Here is a 20,729-nt window from a genome sequence, read left to right as displayed (position 1 = left end):
AGCCAAGGAGGTGCAATGCAGGTGAAAAGCAAAATTTTAGCTCAGGACACAGGTTGATGCCCCTGTCACCTTTTTCAGACAGGACTTCTAATAGTTCTTGCGTCTCAAAACCCCACCTCTTTTCTAAGGGGGATTCAGGTGTGTTGACACACCTTCTGTAACACAAAAACTAACTTGACAATGACATAAATAATTTGCTTCACAGCACCCAGGACTTTGCTGTAGTGATTCCTATGTCTGGTAAGAAAAATCAGACAAAATCATCCTTTGGTATGCCACACAATTATCTCAAATAATGTCATTTTCCTCCCAAATAATAAAAAAGAAAGGCTAAGAAAAATACACAAAAGGTCTCAATCTGTTTCTCTGACTTATAGCATAGTAAAAGTAACCATCTCTATGTGCCAAATATTAGATGAGTCTAGATAGTATTATATGAGTGTCTTGAACAGCCTTCATTTTACACTAAAATACTAGAAGGAAGGAACCACAGACCTAAGCCACTCCCTATTTGTGTACTGTATGTACAAACCTGTAGACCTCCCATGTGGGAAACCATAACTATTTAAAGCAGGTTGTGGCTTATTTCTAGCATTCTGCAGCCATTCCTTAAAGATTTTCTCTGATCTTGTTCTTTTCTCCTGTAGCTCAGCCTCCCGTTCTTTTTCTTTTTCCTAGAATTAAAAAAATAAAAGGTACTCCTAGACAAAGCCCTGTACAATATACACAGAATAGTAAATAATTTTTTGCAGATTTCCAGACTGCTGAATACAATTCAAATATTTCTTCAAATACAAGCACCTTTTCCTAATAATGGAAAAGATGCATTTTTTTTTTGTTTAAGACTGAAAAAAAACCCCCAACCTCCACGTTAATCCAGTGTTTCCCTAAGAAAAAAATCAAAAGCTATTAATAAAAATACATTAATAGGCATCTTACTTTGCTGACCACACCACAGTGTCTTTAACGCACTAGCACTGTAACTCTTGAAAGATTTTTCTTCATGTACAACACTGCCATTTGATGTCCGTATATTCAACAAAAGATTTAAATATATCAAATCTGAATCTGCAATTAATTGCAGATTAAGTAACTCCATTCAAATAAATTATGAGTTCATTAACACCTTCTCTTTTTTCTTTTTTTCTGCCTCTTCAGCTCTCTTCTTCTCTAACCATTCTTTATACTTTATGTCAGCCTTTTCTTTTAACTGCATTTTTTCCAGTTCCCTTGTGGCTTTTTCTGCCATTTCTTTGCTCAGCTTTCGTTTCCTTTCTCTTCTTTCCTATGCGAAACATATCAAAGAAACAGAACAGAAATTTTTTAGTATATTTCAATGAGCGATTCTTTTGAGGAATACAGTAAATTTTATTACATAATTACAAAAAAAATTATCATAAACATGAAAAAATATGTGATACTGTAAGCTCTTTGAAGTCAGAACCTATTCATTGCTAGATTCCAGGTATGACAGGCATACAAACTTGTCAAAAAAAAATGACTATAAAAATTTTACTTTCAGATCTCCTCAGGTTTACTGCTCTGTTTTATTTTGAGATTTCTTAAACATTTTAGACATGTCTCAATATTTCTGAGAATGAAATACATTTCAATTCTCAACAATGGTGTGTTAGCTTTACTTGTCAGTGAATCTAGAGCAAACTACAGCTCCAAATTCAAGTCAGGTAAACTGCACCCTTCTACTGAAATAGGCAGATTGTTCAGCACACTTCAGCATAAATTAAACAGTAAAATTTCACATAAAAATAGAGTTCACTATTTTGTGGTATTCTCTTAAGTATTTTATACCCCTTAGTTAATCCACATAGGGACTACTTCAATAAATCAATCCACACATTCCTCCTGTTCAAATTATGAAAGGGAAAATGAGAAAACACATTCTAGGGTAGGCAAAATGGTAACTTGAAGGTGAAGTGAAATTGCTGCCTGTATGATTTGGAAGACAGAATACACCAGTGGTGTCATTCACTTCTACGTCTTTGCAGTGTGTGTGTGTATATCTAACAAGAGCGTTCTGAGGACCTTTCTCTAAGCAAACAACCACACATCCAATAGCCTTTGCCTGATCTGGAAAGGGAGGTATTTTCATTTGAAGAGTGACAATAGCTCTCAATTCTGTTCCTTGTAACCTTTTTGAAGTGTCTGGAATCTACTGATTGATTCTATTCCTGCTTAACTCACTTAGCTCTGAAGCAACTGCATCCATGTGCAGAGGCAAAAATCTACCAGACAAGCTGTGCACATGACTTGGAAGAGAGGCACAAGACTAAAGACCAGTTTCCTCTTAACAGAAAAGAGCTGTTGAAAAAATATGTTGTTTTTCTTTTAAGAAATCTACTTCCACACTTCCCTGCACATTCCTCTTGAACAAAGGAGATGGATAACTTAGCAGAAACTCATCCTGACTCAGAATTATTACAGCTGGCAGTATGGATATAAATGCCTAAACCTACAGCTGCAAACTATAATAAATAAATGAAATATGGGAAAAAGACATTCTCAAGAAAACCAGAAATACATTCCCATTCCCATTTTACCATTATGTATTACCATTTTTCTCATTAGAAGAACAAAGAGGCAGTAATCTAGAGCTTTCCCCATGTGTCCCTCCCCCACCTTTTTCCCAGGTTTACTGCACTTACGGAAACTCCAATTATGCATAATGAAGCAGAAGCCATAATACTGCAGCGGGGACCAGCACAACTCCCTCAGTCTGGTCTGAACAGGATGGTCTAAACTTGCTGGGCCACTGCTTGTGCCCCCACACCAAAACCACCAGCAATCCAATAGAGCAGCACAGAGAATAAAAACCTCAGCTTATGTTACTCTGCAGCACACTGACCTGATTTCTGTCAGGAAAAAAGCCAGCTCACAGAATTACTGGAGTTAGTGTGTCCTCTTCTGTTTGCCAGCAGCATTACTACAGCTGTAACATCAGCAGCTGTACTGGGCACTGTGGGATTTCCCCCCACCCACCTCCTGTTACAAGCCAGGCCTTAGCAGCTCTATTTACCATAATCTCCAAGGGGGATGGCTGCTTCTCCTAAAATCTTAAGGGTACTTTCAGTAGTACTGCTCTGGCATACTCTTGTCAAATATTCTTATGTGACAACAAAGACTTCTTTGTGGTCACAATTTCACAGAACAATTGCAACTAGTGTTTTAGCTCTATTTTCCTCTTGATTTTTTGTTGTTTGGTGGGTTTTTTTCCATTTCACTTCTAATACATTCTAGCAATTATCAGCTTAATCCGTTTTGTGGTGTAGGAAAATGGTCAAATATTAACGTGGTGGTGTTCACCAGGGGTCCCAGGACGAGGGAAGAGACGAGAATCTTGACTCCATGTTTCAGAAGGCTGATTTATTATTTTATTACATATATTATATTAAAACTATACTAAAAGAATAAAAGAAAGCATTTCATCAGAAGGCTAGCAAGGAAAGGAATGGAATGATAATAAAATCTTATGACTGACCACAGAGTCTGAGACAGCTGTGATTGGCCATTAATTAAAAACAACCACATGAGACCAATCAAAGATGCACCTGTTGCATTCCACAGCAGCAGATATCATTGTTTTCATTTTGTTTCTGAGGCCTCTCAGCTTCTCAGGAGAAAAAATCCTGGCAAAGGGATTTTTCAGAAAATATCATGACTACATATTAATACATTCCAATTAACATTACAATGCATATTCTGAAATGTAAAACTACAAATTATAAAACAATTGGTCTCATTAAAACGACTTCACAACAGTGAGGCCTGTACATGTGATAAAACAATTTACAACCAAGACTAAGGAAAAAAAACATTTCATTCTGAGATCTAAAAAAATTTGAGATTCAGAAATGTTTCTATGCTAATGAAGCATGGAAACAAGATCTTTCCTAACATGAAACAAACGCTTCCATATTTTAAAATGTTGCAAAGAAAAAACAATGTATCTTTGGTAAATTATTTAAACATCACCTTCCTGAAAATAAACCAAATAACCAATTATCTAGGCTTTCTCTCCTTCTTTACCTACAATTCATCTCAATCTCTTTTATTCAGAGCTGTTTCTCTGTCTCTTCATTACTAAATACTCCCTAAATGCACCAAAAACTCCAGTTTTGAGACAATGGTTGTCTGGGACACATAAAAAGCATTAATGTAGATGAAAGATATCTGTGAAATCAGTGAGTTAAACTATGGGAGAAGGTGGCTTACAAAGATTTTGCACGTTTTGTTTTTTTGTTGACTTACCTCTGATGTACATGAAAGTTACAAAACTAAGGATCATCTAGAACTACAGTCTTTAGCTAAGGGTCTTATAGTATAAAAGACATGAAAATAAATATAGGAGAAAACTGGAAAAAAAAAAAAAAATGGTTCCATAATGGAAAACCATTATAAGCAGAGAGTAGATTAAAAGTCTTTCTAAATACTATAAAAGAAAGGTAGGGAAGCTTCTTAACTTATGTGTCTTAAATCACAATACTTAGATGAGTTTAGGTACTCTCTAGGCTGACCCAAAGTTAAATTAGGTCCTATGTAAACAATAACATGCCATACACACTAAAGCCACAACTATTGCTAAGTTTTATTTCCAGTGAGACATCCTGAAGACAGGGGGACTTCCTGCGGAATTGCAGACTTTACACTGCCTAGAAATTTTTTTGCAGACAAATCAGAAATGCTTCCTCTTTCTCTCACAATCAGAACATATTTTCCTCCATAAAGTTAGCGTAGACCACATTCCCAGCTTCAGTAACCTGTTCCATGTCAAACTTCTGCCCCCCTGACCCTGATTGTTCCCACTTTTTTCCCATCCTCATTCTAAATGCTACCCATGTGCATATTAAAGTCCATGTTCTTCACTCCTTCTTTTCCTTTCCTTCCATGTATATGTGAAGGAAGAAATCACTTGTTTATGCTTGGTGTTCTTTAGATTGTGTTTTAAAAATTCTCTTTGATCTTGTGTTCAAAACAATCACAATTGATTCACTAACACCCCAGTAAATTTACATACACTACTATATGGTTGTGGGTATTAACCTAAATTAAGGTATTGATTGTAAAACATCCAAATACTCACTGCAAGAAAGGCTTGTTCTCCTGCCACCCTGGCCAAGGATATGATCAAGGAGAAAGGATACAAATCTACCCTGAAGGTTCAGTGCTCTGTGTGTGATTCTATCAGGTCTCAGAACCCAATGAAGCCTGGCTCAGGTGAGTCCTTGGAAATCCCCCAGCCCACACAAATCACTTGTCCCACAAAGCTGTGATGGTGACTCTGCCCACAGCATGTGTCTTACTGAGTCACTGCTAACTACTAACTTCTCCAGAAAATCAGACCTACATGCATGTGGTGAATGCTCAAAGGATTTTAAAATTTGAAGAAATGTCCCAGTTCTTTCCTGACAGAAGGCAGAAACAGTAAATCATTTTCCATGCAGGGAAAAAACCCCTAATTGCTTTTGAAACAGAGGCACTATATCCAGCTAGAAGAAAACAACTACACTGTGTATTTCTGTATTTTCACATTAGTGAGTAACTGAGAGGCTGGAATGTGTAAAGTGCAGAGGTGCTTTCTGTTCAGCATTTTCTATGTAGACTGTCACTGAGTGGAAGTATTTCTAGAAACTAATGATGTGATTGATAATTTTAAGATACTTCTCAAAGCAATCCTTTCCATCTTATGATCTGCAGAATGCGTTGTTTTTCTTTTCACAGATAAGTGTTCTACTTCACAGCTGTTTGCTGACATCTTAGCTAGCATATTCTAGCATCACTTAATGCTGACTGATGGCAAAATATAGGAAAAGCCCACATTGGCAACATCAGAACACACATCCTAACTTACTTGTTTATCCTCATAATAATTGTGGACATCAACCACTTCTAGCAGTCTTGGAAATCTGGGTTGCTCAAACAACTGTAATTATTTTTTCATCTTTGCCCTAAAACACAACTCAGTGACCAGGCCTAGCCCACACCAATACTTCTTCAATCTCTCTAGAATTTCCATGTGAAAACAACAAGAGGCTAGAAAGGAGATCAGCAACAGTCTGAGCTGCAGATGGCTCTTGACAAGCTGGTTTATACCAATTTACTGCTCAAGTTCCCAAAGTCAGGGCAGACCCCACTACAAGGTCTGGGAACTGGAGAACTGCTGCATCTTTCTCCCAGACTGTGCTCATTTCATGTGGGGACTCAATGTATGTGACAAGCACAAAGTTTCAGTGTACTTGTTCCTAGAACACTCTTGGGACCTTCAGAAGAATGTGGACTCCATGAATGCTGCTGAAATACACAAGCACTCATTCACCTGTCACACTGAATTCCTCTTCCAAAACTCCGTCTAAAATTCATTCTAACGCTCACCTTGAGAAATTAGTTCATTCTACTTACAGAAATCTAAAGGTAATTATGATTCAGGTAAAACCTAAAATTATAACCACAGCATCAGTCATGCATGACACTATAGAAAAATTCTGTGTAGACTTTTCAGGTCCAGAGAGCAAAAGACCCACAATATGTGGGGAGAAAAATTTCTTAATAAATTAAGCCCAGACTCAGAAAAAAAAAAAAAAATATGTAAAGACAGACTTAGGTATGTAAACAGAAAATGATCATTCTTAAATGCAGTTGGTTCTCATGACTGGAAAGCATTTCTACTAGAAGCTTCCCCCACAAACACACTTCTTGAAAGGGTTCAGTCTTAAACAAGTGGACATCTTAGCATCTCTTTCAAGTCTAAACTGTCAGCAAAAACCACAGTACATCAGGCTCTCCATTAGCAACCAGACCTTTGACTCAACAACAGTTCAGCTGTAAGAACATTAACCTAGACAGGGAAAATCCGGATTTCATCACATTTCTGCCAGAGGAGATTCCAATAAACATGTCCCCAAGCTGCAGGCTGGCATGACAGGATTCTCCACCCCTTCTGTGGGAGTGCTACCATTCCTCACAAAATCATTAACAACCCATTGGATGAAAGAAAGAGAGCATGAGCAAGCACAGCTTTTGAACTTGAAAGCCATGCTCGAGCTGTGGAACAATCTGCGCTCTGTATTAACCATGCTGAGATAAAACACATATTAAACAAAAAGCCTTTGATGTAAGAGTTGGCACCTAGGTGTCTCTTCTGGAGGAACCAACGCACCAAAAAAGGGAAGCCTGCTCCAAGAACACTGTCATTCATTACTGCACACTGTGTTGGTTCTAGGCTTTCATATACTCCTTAATGCTTTTTGCTTCTCATAAGGACCATTAGCCAACAGCATAGTAAATGCAAAGAGCAAAATCTTCAATGTAAAAACATTTCAACAGAACTTTTCCATCCTGAACCTAGCTTCTATTAAAATTTTTTTTTTCAGTAAGTAAAGGGAACTTACTGAAAAGAAAAGAACAATAAAAACTGTTGAACATCCAAATTTCATTTTTAATGCCTGCTTGGTAATATTTACTTTTACAGAAAAAAATTATTAAAAATTGTTGCCTATTCAATGCAGGAAGTATTAGAAATGCTACAGACAATTTTAGATTGGCATTAGAATAACTGGGTTTTCCAATGGAAAATTCTAACTTCACTACTTGTGCTCTTACAACTTTGCTTGGTATCACATTATTACAGGATAAAGAATTACATGCAAAGACTCAATATAGGGATGACAACAAAATGAGTTTCAGAATTACAGTTATTTTGGAATGCAAGTATTCCTCTTTGGGGATTTCCATCACTGCTGCAAACACATGCACAACACATGTAGTGGGTTTTGGTTTGGATGGAGTTAATTTTCATCATAGCAGCTCCTGCTGTGCTATGTTTGGATTTGTGAACAAAACAGTGTTTGGGACAACAAGTTATCCCTAAGCAGTGCTTACAAAGCTAGAAGATCTTTTCTGCCTCTCCCCCCGTAGCACCAGGGCACAGTCTGGGGGTGCATGAGGAGCTGTGAGGGGCACAGCCAGAACTGACACCCACCAACCCAAGGGAAACCCCAGACCATCCTGCTCAGCAAGAAAAGCTGGGGGAGCAAGGGGGGGTCTCAACTGCCTCCTGGGGCTAACCCACAACAAAAAAAATATAAATATTCATATGCACACACATGTATATGTATGAACTGGATACTCCAGATACTTCTAAGTTCATGCTCTATTGACATTGTAAAAATGAAGCAGCTTTGCAGAGCCAGTAAAGGTGGATTAAATATGATTTGAAGATACTACATTAGATTGCAGAAGGTAGAGTGCACTGCATCAGAGTTGATTTTTTTAATATGCAATCAAAAAGCTGTTGTCTTTAGGCCTGAGCTTTAATCCTAATATTTTATTCAGCATTAATTCCTAAGAGGTTCGGACTGTGATGAGAATGATAAAGAATTAAACTGTCATGGTAGTTTACAGGCTCTCCACAGTTTATGCATTCACAATGCATTTCCCAAAAGCTTTTCATATTTTGATTCGAAATCAGCAATTCCACAATTACAGGTACCTTACTAAAATGTTCATTCCCACAGCTGATGATAGGAATGAAAGAAACTTCACATGAGAAGTTCAATAAAACAGGAAATGAACACCAAACTTACTTGCTCAGCATTTATAACCACTGCCACTTCATTTTTATCAATAAATCTAACAGAAACTCAGAAATAAACATTTTAGTTATATAAAAAATCATGTTATGTTCATTTTTCTTCTGGAATCAAAAGCATGCTTAGCATTATTTTAGAGTTAAAATATTTGAATTGATACTTGCTAAAAAGTCAACAGACAATTTATTGTCTGCCCACAAATGGCTCAACTTTAAGAGGGAGACAAAGGAAGACTATTTTTGTCCAGGAGGCATCCAGTATCTTGCTGAAAATTGTAAAGGCATTATTAGGGCCAAGATAGTGCCTAAAAATTGGTTTTATAAAGCTTTTAATTCCTAGTGAGCTGAAAAATTTTGCCATGAACAAATATTTGTATAAACATATTTCATGGCTCATATTTCAAAATATTACTTCTACTTCATTTACCACCTTTATGAACCACAAATGCTGATTACATAGAAGAATGCTAAATAGGTAGGATTCCTTTACTTTCAAAAATAGTTTCTGTAAAATTATTAGAAGCATGAGAAAACTGTAAGAGCATATAATTTTTAATCTACATTAATAATAAAACCAGCAGTGGACAAAAACAGTGTTCAAGCTTTGCTTCCCAACCTCACCCTAAAGAACCATATTCAACAGTTAGAGAGAGCATCACATGCAAAACTGCCATGCAAGTATATTGGCTTGACATACACAAAACTAGAATTGTTTTATGCATATACAAACATTTTACCTCTGACACAAACATCTCTCACATTCCCAGCACAAAGACTGTTCCAGCAGCATCTCCTGGTGCTGGATGCCCAAGATGAAGGAAGAAGTTTGATGGGTGCTCACTGTACCTTCCTTTATCACTACAGTACAGAGCAATGGGAAAGGACACAGACTTGAGGGGATTACAGAGGTGAGGTCCCTAACATACTGCCTCTTTCAAATAAAGCACCTTCCGCTCTCTGCACACAGGGCTCAGAACCAATAACTCAGCTTCAAAAGGTGAGTGCTTAATGCGAATTTCACTGAAAAATACTGCAAGATTTGCCCCAAGAAGCATCTTTGGATACTTCTATGAGTGTTTTCTAAAAGGAGATATGTACACACTCCCCAACTGTCAGTGCTTGTGACTCCTACCTCAACTACAGCTGAAATCCTGATGCACCTTTAAACATCTTAGTCACTGAATTGACCTGTTTGTCCTTCAGTCTGTATCCAAATCCACAAATAATCTTGCAGAAACTTGAAATGGGACAGTCTACACAGCACAAATGTTAATATCCTACAGACAGCTAAGCTCTTAAATTCAGTTGATCCTTGATTTGAGTGTGGTTTATAGGAAAGACTGGCCAACAAATCATCTGATTTAAATGAAAATCAGCTGACTTTTTTCTAAACACTTGCTCTAAGGATGACCCTATGCTTCCAAAACATAATTTGATAAAGTCCAGACACAAGCATGTTTTTTCTCCTGTCCTCTGGGCTGCTGTGATTACCATAAAAAAGACCTCCTAATCCCACTGAGCTGTTAACCAGTAAAACCACGAAGTTCCAAGGAAAGCCCAAATAAGTAGAAATTTATGGAGGCTGAAGGAGGTGGTAGAGGTAGTGAGGAGAAGAAAGAAGGAAAACTTCTGGTTCTGACTTGAACTATTTTAAGAGGCAGACCAACTCCTTCAAGCCAATGAATAGTCACAGACACCCAGAATTTAATTTTCATTTAAATTTCATTTTGGAATAGGAAAATGGAATTGTATGTGCTGAATAATAAATCTACTTTTTCCTGTGTACTTTACTTAGTAATATAAATCATAAGAAATTAACAGAGCAGGATAGGTTCTGCAGTGCCTTTCTGCCAATTACTCAACCAGCATTAAGACTAAGATTAATTAGGTTAGATCCAGTTACACGTTATTCTAGTGGTTCTAGGCTGAATCTGAAGGAGTTCTAAAATCATGAAAACGAATGTAGGAGGTCTGCCCACACAACCCAGCTAGGGCTGTTGTGATGTTTTGGGTGAATTTCCATCTGCTTTTGCTCAGAAGCAGAAGTTAATGCAGTGAGCAGCTGGTATTGCTGCAGACCATGGGACTAAGAACACATGAACTGCCAGGGCTGGACATGCCCTGGGCTCCCAAGGGCTCCCATTGTCACTGTCATATTTTCTCAAAAATCCCCTTGCCCGGGATTCTTCTCCTGGGAAGCTGAGAAGGTTCAGAGAAAAAAAGGAAAACAATAATTATCTTATTTGCTTCTCCTGTGTTTTGCTGCTTTGGAATGTGGCTGGAGATTGTTTATCCAACATGTGATTTGTTTTAACTTAATGACCAATCCCTGTCCAGCTGCGTCAGGACTCTAGAAGAAGTCACAAGTTTTTCATTGTCATTCTTTGTAGCCTTCTGTCTGTATCCTTTCTCTGTTCTTTAGCACAGTTTTAGTATAGCATTCTTTAATATAATATAGATCATTAAATGATAAATTGGCCTTCTAGAAACACAGTCAGATTCATCATTTCCTTCCTGTCACAGGGAACCCCAAAAATACCACACTCCCATTGCTGCCACCCAGGCCATGTGCCCACCTGGTGTGACACAGCTGTCACACAGCCCCAAAGAGATCACCATTCTGTCTATTTCTGACCCTGGACCCAGGCACCCCCTCAAGATAACTTAAAAGCCTTTTGATCCCACCCAGAAATTAATTACTGACTGAAGGAATTCCCAATTGCTAACTCTGGGCTACTGAGAATTCCCTCCATCTGGTCTAATACCTCAATTACCCCCACCCCAAACCATATCCTCTGGTAAATACTCCTTGCCTGCTTGTGGTGTTATTTAACTAAATCCTGGTGTACAAAACACTGCACACAATCAAGATGTACACTTACCCAAAAATGTATGGGCACTGAACTTGGGAAATCTGGGTGCATTGAAGACCAAAAACCCCAGCTACCATCAGCAAAAGGCTACTGCACAAGATGTACACCAACTGTCAGTTATATGACTACTCAGGAAACAAATCCCTTTGTACCCTACAGAAAAGAAAAATCCGTCTTGAAAAAACCTTTAGCTGCTTTGGCATGCATTTATAATTTTCAATTAAAGCAGCTATTTACTCAGCAAAATGAAAACATGGATGGACAAACAGACTGAGTAAATTTTACACAGGCTTACTCAAGCATGGCATGTACTAGAATATTTCCAGCCAAAGCAATACTTACCTCTTCTCTCTTTTTTAGGACCCACTCCTTGTGCTTCTCTTCAGCTATCCTTTTTCTTCTTTCCCATTCTTGATTTTGCTTCATTTCCTCAAGCTGTTTATTCATTTCCTAATTACAAAAAAAGTATACATTTCAAATCTGTGGTGACCATTTACAGCAATACTGGTAGTAGTGCTGCAGGTAAACAATGTAAGCATTAGATTTTGGTGTATTTTCCTTCATTAAGATTTTGGAGAAGAAGAATGGCAGCCAACACAGAAATACTATGAAATACAATTAATGAAAATGTACAATTTTTAGGATAGGATATTAACCAGAAACACACATTTAAATTAGGCTTTGAAAGCAATTAAATGCATCAAATCATTGCTCAGTTTATTGAAATGCCTTTTTAGTCAGTAGACTCTTAATTTGCAGCAGCACTATCCTACAATATTTAAAATTTACACTGTGTACTGCTCTGCACTGTGGATGGTATGAAAAGCTAAGTGAAATATTAGTCACCTGTGATTTTTAGTACCAGAACTACTAGAACTTTAGGGCTTAACCCAAGGCTTAATAAAATCAAAATTATTGCAGATTCAAGCAAATTTTCAAACAGGAGTTTTAATTTGAAGGTGAGAGAAGAAATTTTCCAAGTATATGACATACAGTATATATACAACCATTTTTAACTCTCCGGTGAATAAAGAAAAAACATAACTAAGGAGACAATTTGAGATGTCCAGCTTCTCCAACAGTAACATTACCACAAAGTATTAATTTTCAATTAAAATTCACACCTTCAAACATAGATAGATGGAATTATTTCCATGAAGCTGATTTTATGGTGCCTACACTGCAGTCAGTCTCGGAGAGAACCCCCTATCTTATGACACAGAATTTCAGTTTAGTAGAACATCAATAGAAGCTTACAGAAAGCTCAAACATCCCAATACAGACACAATTTCAAAATACAGTTGTTGCTGCATTGAGGCAGTTATCCCAAATAACATCTTTTGAGTTCCAAGACACCTGTATTGCAGGGATCCTGGTTTCTGTAAAAGCTGATGGCACTCTAAGCACCTTACAAGACCCAACCTAATTCCATTCCAAATGCTTATCCACCTTTTAGACATTCAGGGCAGACTTGGTACTAATGTCAGCAAAAGATCTGAAACTTCACTGTTGTTTCTCAGGATATCAGTTCAGAATACTTTTATAATGTAAAGAGAGCAATATTTTTTGGTATAAATATCATGCATTTCATTCTCTTCTGGCATCTTACAAAAAAGTTGATTATATTTTTCCCCCAAATATAAGGTTTTCACACTGTCTTGCTGCAATTTAACATCTAATATTTTCAAAATCTTACAAACTATATGGCTATTTTCTACATGGCCTTAAGCAATGCTTGTTCTATGACTGTTCTTAATACTTGAGAGACATCTGCTAGCTTACATTTACATTACCAATCCAGAATATAAATGGAAAGTAAAGAAATGTTTGGTGGGTGTGGATTAACAGATCAAAGCATATTCCTCAAGCTTAACAAACTACTTTGGTGTACTGCTGACCTGTAAAATTCTGTTCCTGAACCTTCCAGTGGTAGGTGTTTTATAAACAACATGAGGTAGCACACACAAAACTTTACAGATAATCCCAGAAAGGCTAGGAAAACATTCAAGGTCAAATAGTAATCAGTAACTAAAGTGAGAAATTATCTAATTTTTATGTAATGGTTCTAATCACTACCCAATACTTCCCATTTGATTTTCAACAATGGTAAAATTTAACTAACTGCAATTACAAACAGAGTAATCAGGAAAAGATAGGGTGCTCTCACTTAATTGTGTCCCAGCCCTGGTTCTCAAGAACTGTTCATCTGCAAGGGGAAAAAAGAATGAGGGGAAAAAATGCAGCAACAGGGCTCCCTTTCCTGGGAAAGGACACCAAAGAGTTGTAAAATTACATGCTAAGTGGGTAACAACATTGTTCCTCAAAACTAACTGAGTAGTTGGCATTCTTACAATCAGCACATACCTCGTTTTCTTCTATAACCTACATGCAGGCCTACAGACAGACCCATGATGAAAATTAAGGTAGTAATTATATAAATGTTTTAATCTTCTAACGTGGAACTATTACCTGACAGTTGGAAAAACAAAATATTATAGAGCACCAGTTCAATGAAGTACAACATGCAGCAAAAGAAAATGCACCTAACATAAATCACAGCAGCACTGGCAAACACAAATACTATGGAGGCCTAAAACACTGCAAAAAAAAAAAAAAAAAAAAAAAGGAAAAAACAACTACTTGCGTTTCTACAACCAAGGAAAAGAAAATCCTGTGTCTGCTCTCTTCTATTAGACTCAGAAGAACTGGATCGAATCACCTCTGCAGCTCTAGCCTGTAGGCGGGCACGCAGCTCCTTCTCTTTGCCAATGAACCACTCTTCCCATGGTGAAAGGTTATCTTTCAAAGGTGACACTTTTCTCCTCCCTGCTGTTTCTGAGCGTTCAGCCCTCCTGAATTAAATAGAAGAAACAGAAGAGAGTATTATCTATAATGTATTTGATTGAAAAGTTAAAGGATTACGGTCTTGAAAAAGTACTTTTCTTTCATGGCATAATGTGACAACAATGACATAATTTTTCTACTTGTTTAGCAATCTCCCTAGTGGATAAATGGCGTTTGTAATGCACCTCTGACCATCCCCCTTACAGTCTACATTTCTCTTGCTAAACTCTAGCTTGTTAGTGACCTAAACTGTGGAACAGATTCAAACATTACCTTTTAGGAACTAAACTAAAATAATACCCGTAACATCAAAGTGTCCCTTTGCTTCTCACAGAGGGAAGCCATGGAAAAACAGAGATTTCACATTAACATCCTGCCTGTGGTCATGAGAAGCTTCATGTACCCAGTGATCTTTAGCAGAAGCAAAGCAAAAGCGGCGAATGTTATTTTCTTTGATCAAGTCTTACACCAGTGGATTCATGGTATCAAGCAACCTCAGCATTAAGAGTCCATTCATTACAAATCCATCAATCCAGGAAGTTTTCCACCTTAAAACATTTTCACAGGAAATGTGCTTAAGAAATACAGCCAGCATACACCACTTGATGGTATTAAACAAGGTTCTATTAGACATTTAATAGGATACCTAAGTGTGAGAGTCTGTCCGAAATATCCCTCATCTGCCTCACAACTGTCATTGAGAGACCGCTCAGAAGACCCTTTGTCCATTTCCTAGCCACAGTGGAAAGTTACACAGCAAGCCAGGGGGTTTCATGACCTGAAAGCGTTGCTAAGCCGTTGTTTCCACAGGTGCAGTTCCCTGCACGTTACACCAAGCACACTGAGACGAAGGAGGCACTGTGTCCTTTTCACAACAATAATCTTGGAAACTGACCCACCTCTTGGCCTGGCTGGACTTTTCCTCCCTGAGTTTTTGGGTGGTCTCCCACAGAAGACCCCTCTCAATCATCTACAACCACCGTGACAGACCAGCTGAGATGACAGAAGCCTCTCCACCAGAGAAGTCCCCGAGAAATCCCCATGCGAGAAAGGCCTCCCTCACGCTTTCCAAGGACTGGAGCCCCCAGCCCAGGGGACCAAAGCAAAATGGACAACTGCAGGTGCAGGCACTGAACCATGAAGACAATGGCTTTCGTCCACTGCAAGGTGGACTGTGTGTACCCCCTTTACAAATACCATCCTATACAATAGATTTGGTTTCAAAATAATCCCCTTCCCCCTCATTGAAAAGTGTATAACTGGAGTCCAGATGGACTGCATTTCTGAGATCGCCCCGGGACGTGAACTGGTGAACCTCTTTGGCTGGACACCGAAGGACCTCCGCCATTCTCATGTTTTGGTAGCTATAACCCCCCCCCCCCCCCTTTTCTTTCCCTTCCTTTATTTTTCCTTATTTTTTCCCTTTTTCCCTTAATTTTTCCCCAATGCATTTTCACTGTGGTTGTTTTAATAAAGTCCATTGTGTTGATTAACTTGCAAACCCCCTTGTACTATGTCGGTTTTTGCACCCTGAACTCAATCTAAAAGAACCTCTATGAAACCTGTCCATAGGGACGGATCGTAACACTAAGTCACTCAGAACTTCTTTACTCATGAATACTGCAGCATTCCTAGCCCCAGGTCACAAATATCTTTTATAATATTCTATACATGCACTATTTCATAAGTAACACAGTATATTAAGGTCTAAGTCAGCAAAATTTGAAAACAGCTAAAGAGATTTCTTTAAAAGATTTCTCTATCTGCCACATGAATTTTTTCTTGAGAACAAAGCAATGAAACCAGACTTCGCTTTACTATTTCCTATGGATGTACAGGCTCTGGAAATACCTACCTACATACATACATACATATTCCACTACAGTGAGGAATTCTGTTTGCTGAACCTAAGCTACTGAAGAAGCATGCAACAAGCATATTATGCTAATGCTCCAGAAATAGAATTTGTAAATGTAAGGCATCTGTATTTTATCAATATAAAAGTACAACATATTCAGGACACAGCAGTACTCCAACACTCAATTGCACAACATTTTCTGTCCCAGTCATCTTCAGAGTACATTTCTGTGCTAGAAAGCATTAAGGGACAAAGTCAGTGTTACCGAGTTTGTCCTACTCTTCCCTGTTGTTTTACCCATGTGTGTTTGCACTAAAAGGACTTCGCTGGTCAGCTCAGGGTAACTGATTCACACTGAAACCTACCTGGAGCAGGTTTATTTCCCCAGACAAACCCACTTTTATAGTGTGAAATGCAAAATAACAGAACTGACAGGGACACCCTGACACACAGACAATGCAAGGACAGAAGCAGCACAGACCAAAGACTCACCAGCCCCACACATTCTGCTGCACTCTAGGGCTTTTATGTTGCAGCATTAATAAAGACAAAAAATTTAACAGAGGCAGCTCTTAAACACATACATATAATAAGAGATGCCACTTAACAATGCCTAATAACATATTTTGTAAGAAAATAAGTCTCTGAGAGTTCATTAAAGGACAAAAATATTATACATTCACATTCAGGAAAAAAACCCATAACTTGGTACAGACTTGACATTTTGGGCAGGGATACTTTCTCAATACATTCTTTTGCTTTGTGCGATTTGCATTATGGCACCTAGTGGAACACAACTGACAAATTAAACCAACCTTAGAAAAGGTACTAAGAAGACAAATACATTAGGAATAATAATATTTATTATGTCTTTTCTTCTATCAGTACTCATGAAATTCAAGCTGTCAACTTCTCAAAAAAAGTTATTCACAGTAATAGATTAAAAACTATCTGCAGACGAGTCAGAAATAACACAAAATGAAACTTAAACAGAGGAAAACACAAGCTCAGTATTAAGACCTGTTAGGAGAAACACTTCTCCAATACTGTGTCTAAAGCTCTCCAACTGCACCAGAACCCAGTCTTCCTTGGTGTGCACTGCAGCCACCAGTGTCATGGTTTGACTCTGGCATAACACCAGTGTTTTCATGAAAATACCTTTTCTCTGGTATCTGCTGTGAGATGTGATCAGAAATAGAACAAAGCAGGCTCTAGCTTAGGAATAAAAAGGGGAAAAACTTTATTAATTTACAACTATAAAGAGAAACACACAGAACTCAGAATGAAAACTTTCTAAAAACATTCTTCTTCCCCCCACTAAATTTCTAGTACATCTTCTCTTCAGATTATCAACTCTCGGTTCATCACTACTCTTTAGATAATTAATTATCAGTTTACCAAGGAGAGAGGAGTTTCTTTTGCGCTATAGGCTTCTCTTGGAAACACAGTTGAACTCTGTTGTGCTTTTATGTCACATGTGACACCGCCCAGAGATCATTTGCTATCGTGACAATTTTTTTTTTAATCCTCAGTGCTCTCACTACTGCGCATGGACTAGAGCTGCTTCTAGGGTTTTCTTTTTTAAGGGTGTTTTGCTTAGTTTTAAAAAAGTACAGTCTCTCACTTTTGGGACACTTGTCTTCCTCAAATTTCACTCTCTGGGGCCAAGGGCTCTTGAGAACAAAGATTTTCTTCTTTTTCTCTGAAGATGGAGGGCACTACTACTACTTTCTTCACTCCTCGTCTCTGTTCACACTACTTTTTCGCATAACATTACTGCACTCTCTTGGCTCTAAGCCATTGCCTCCCTCCTAAATGTAGTCTCTGTGTCACAGGAAAAATGGTTCTGTCTATGGCTATGCAAGAAAAGTCTAGCCAAAGGCTACTCTATCATCTCTTCTCACTTAAGATTTTTCTCAACTTCTCTCGTGACTCATTTCTTCTTATCTCATCTTTATCTCTCTTCTCATTCAACTCCAGGAAGAGTCAGCATTTGTAAGGTTCTCATCATCTAAGAAAAGGGTTAAAAGTCTCAGGCTCTGCCTGTCCAGAACTCCCACGGCTGCTCCGCCGGGCATTTTCTCACAGCACCCTCTCCCTTCTCTGTCACGCCGGCCGTGCTATCAAATTTCAAGGTGGCATAGGCACAGGCACTAGCGCTCTCTCGCTCTCTCTATATATCTCGGTGGGCTGCGCGATGCCTCTCAGCGCTCTTCCACTCTTCTATCTTGCAGGGGCTTTCACTTCTCTGTCTAAGGCCCGGCCTACCTCCTCCAGCCGCATGGCTTCCCCTACCCTGCCCAGCTCGGAACCGGGCAGGGGAGGTCTGAAGTCTTCCACAGATGGAACTTAAGAGAAGTTCTCCCTGGGAGTTCCCTGCTTTTAACTCCCCTTTGTTCTCACAATCCATGTCTTCAGTGGCTACACTAGGTGCTAATATTCAAATCTGAGCACTTATTGGTTTGACTACAGCATCACAAAAAACTCACTTCCTCTCAAACCACGACAACCAGTCACACTCTTCTGGCACACCAACCATGCATTTTAAACCACACATACCTTGAATTTCACAGGACCATTTTCTGAAATTCCAGCAGTTACGAACTTCTTCAAAATAAAGTAATAGACTTCTTAAAATAACCCATTTTCAAGTGCACATTTAGCTGTAAACAAGTATCTTAAATCAAACTACACACATTTGGCATTAGACCTAAGTCTGATTAACAGTGAACAGTGATTATCATTTGCTGTATGTCACTAAGGTGACACATCAAACATAACACTGGATCCACAATCAAAGTATGAAAATGCCTAACAGCATTAACAAGGCCTTCCTTTTACCCTCTTTTGCAAATATTGCATTTCCCACATTGAGTACCTGCTTCCAGCTAATTTTTGTGTAGTTTTAAGAGGACGACAACAACATTCAGAGTGCATGCATACATGGGGAGCTGCATAAGAAATGGTTTTCATTATTTTACTTCTGAGATCTTGGCAGCTATAGACAGAAGGTGCCATATGAACACAAGGTAGGCACTTAGTGCAGCACAGCAGCAGTGTTACCCAGCAGCATAGGGTGTATTTCACATGTTTAGTCATGTGAAAAATGCATATTTCATGATTGGCTTTTCCAAATATTAAAACGAATATTATATGTGTTATGTTAGAAAGTTATGCTATATTAATTTTCTTAAGTAATGTGTTAAATATAGTTTTAGGTTATAACATAATGTTAAAATAGAAACTATGCTATGTAAGATACCTTTTTTTAAAGAAAGGACTCGCAGCAAGATAGCAGCCAAAGGACACCTAAATCTTTCAGAGAAAAAGAATTTATTGCTCCATTATCAGAAGAAACAAACTTCTTCCCTGCCTCGCTCAGCCCTGAAGAGCCGTCAGGATTAAGAGGAAGAAGCTGATGCTGACCAGACAGAATCCTGTGTTTGAATGGAATTTATGTATCAGGTGTATGAATATGCAATAGGTTATTGCTTTTAAGGGTTACTCCTCTGTTAACGCGTGTCCTTTTTTGGGCTTATTTTGCCCAGAAAAGGTACCTGGACTGTCTGTTACTCATTGTTTTTATTGTCTCATATTGTCCTAATCTCAATTGTTCAGATTATTATTACTCTGATTATATTACTATTTTTATAACTATTTTATTTCTATTAAACTTTTTAAATTTTAAAAACAAGTGATTGGCGTTTTTCAGTCAGGCTGCCACCTCAGGCACCAAAAGTGGCTGTCTTCAGCTGCATATCAGTGCTGCCAGACAACACCGCAGCAACAAGCCTGAGTTGGAAGCTGTTTCCAACAGTCTCTGAAGCTGCAAAGACATGCTGCAGCTTGAACAAACTGCAACAAACTCCAAAGGGCACGAACAAATTTGCTCATTGGGAGGTAGTATAGAGAGAGCTAACAAAAAAACTGAAAGAAGGGACCATAAACTGGCTGGTTTCTTCACTGAGAAGCTTCTGGCTACACTTGAACACTCTTTCCATGGACTTTTAGCACCTTTTTCAAGAAATGCTTTTAAGAAAAGTGCAGTGTGGTCCATATTCCTTCACTGCTCTCCATGGAAATTAGAGAACCATGCTGGAAACCTGCACCCCGTGAAGCTCTGCTGTCCCTCCTTTACTTCACCGGCACTTTTAGCTCAGCTCAGCTTCACTAGTTACATTCACCCCCAGTTAATGCAGAAATCTGTGAAGTTTCTATGATGAAGCTGTATTCCAGATTAGGATAGGCTCTCTCTGCTCTTCCCCCTTCTAGTTTAAAGGGAAGAAAAAGAATTATTCTCCTGTCAAGCCGGCAAGATCCCAACTAAAAAGAATGCATCTTATGCATAAAATTAAAATGGAAGAAGATTAAGCCACCAGAGCAGAAGCTGTGCAATGCTTACAATAAAAAACTGACTATGGACCCAGCTACATACACTATGCAAAACAACCCTGAAGTCTGCAAGCACTTCTAAATTAAGGCAGGAAAGACTGTAGCCTATGAAAGTACTCAGGTGTCCACTGAGAAGACTTTCCAAGACAACAGAAAGGAA

The 20,729-nt window shown here is 38.3% G+C and overlaps 1 protein-coding gene across 5 annotated transcripts in view; it reads right to left on the bottom strand.

Annotated features, from left to right (window-relative positions):
* Window positions 1-1,125: 1,125 nt before the first annotated feature.
* Window positions 1,126-20,729, bottom strand: part of LGR4 (leucine rich repeat containing G protein-coupled receptor 4) — a 102,574-nt gene continuing 82,970 nt past the window's right edge. For 2 of the 5 annotated variants that reach the window (XM_059848388.1, XM_059848384.1), the window contains exons 20-23: window positions 14,195-14,327; window positions 11,818-11,925; window positions 11,485-11,628; window positions 1,126-1,285 (exon numbers count right to left, since the gene is read on the bottom strand). The gene's annotated coding sequence lies outside the window, so the exon portion shown is untranslated. Of the gene's footprint in view, window positions 1,286-2,663; window positions 2,871-11,484; window positions 11,629-11,817; window positions 11,926-14,194; window positions 14,328-20,729 lie in introns of all 5 variants that reach the window. The other 3 variants (XM_059848385.1, XM_059848386.1, XM_059848387.1) reach the window with 3 other exon arrangements.

This window comes from Haemorhous mexicanus, chromosome 6, assembly GCF_027477595.1.
Source record: "Haemorhous mexicanus isolate bHaeMex1 chromosome 6, bHaeMex1.pri, whole genome shotgun sequence".
Classification (NCBI taxonomy): domain Eukaryota; kingdom Metazoa; phylum Chordata; class Aves; order Passeriformes; family Fringillidae; genus Haemorhous; species Haemorhous mexicanus.
Note: the sequence above shows the minus strand (reverse complement) of the source record. Positions and strands in the feature narration are given on the sequence as shown.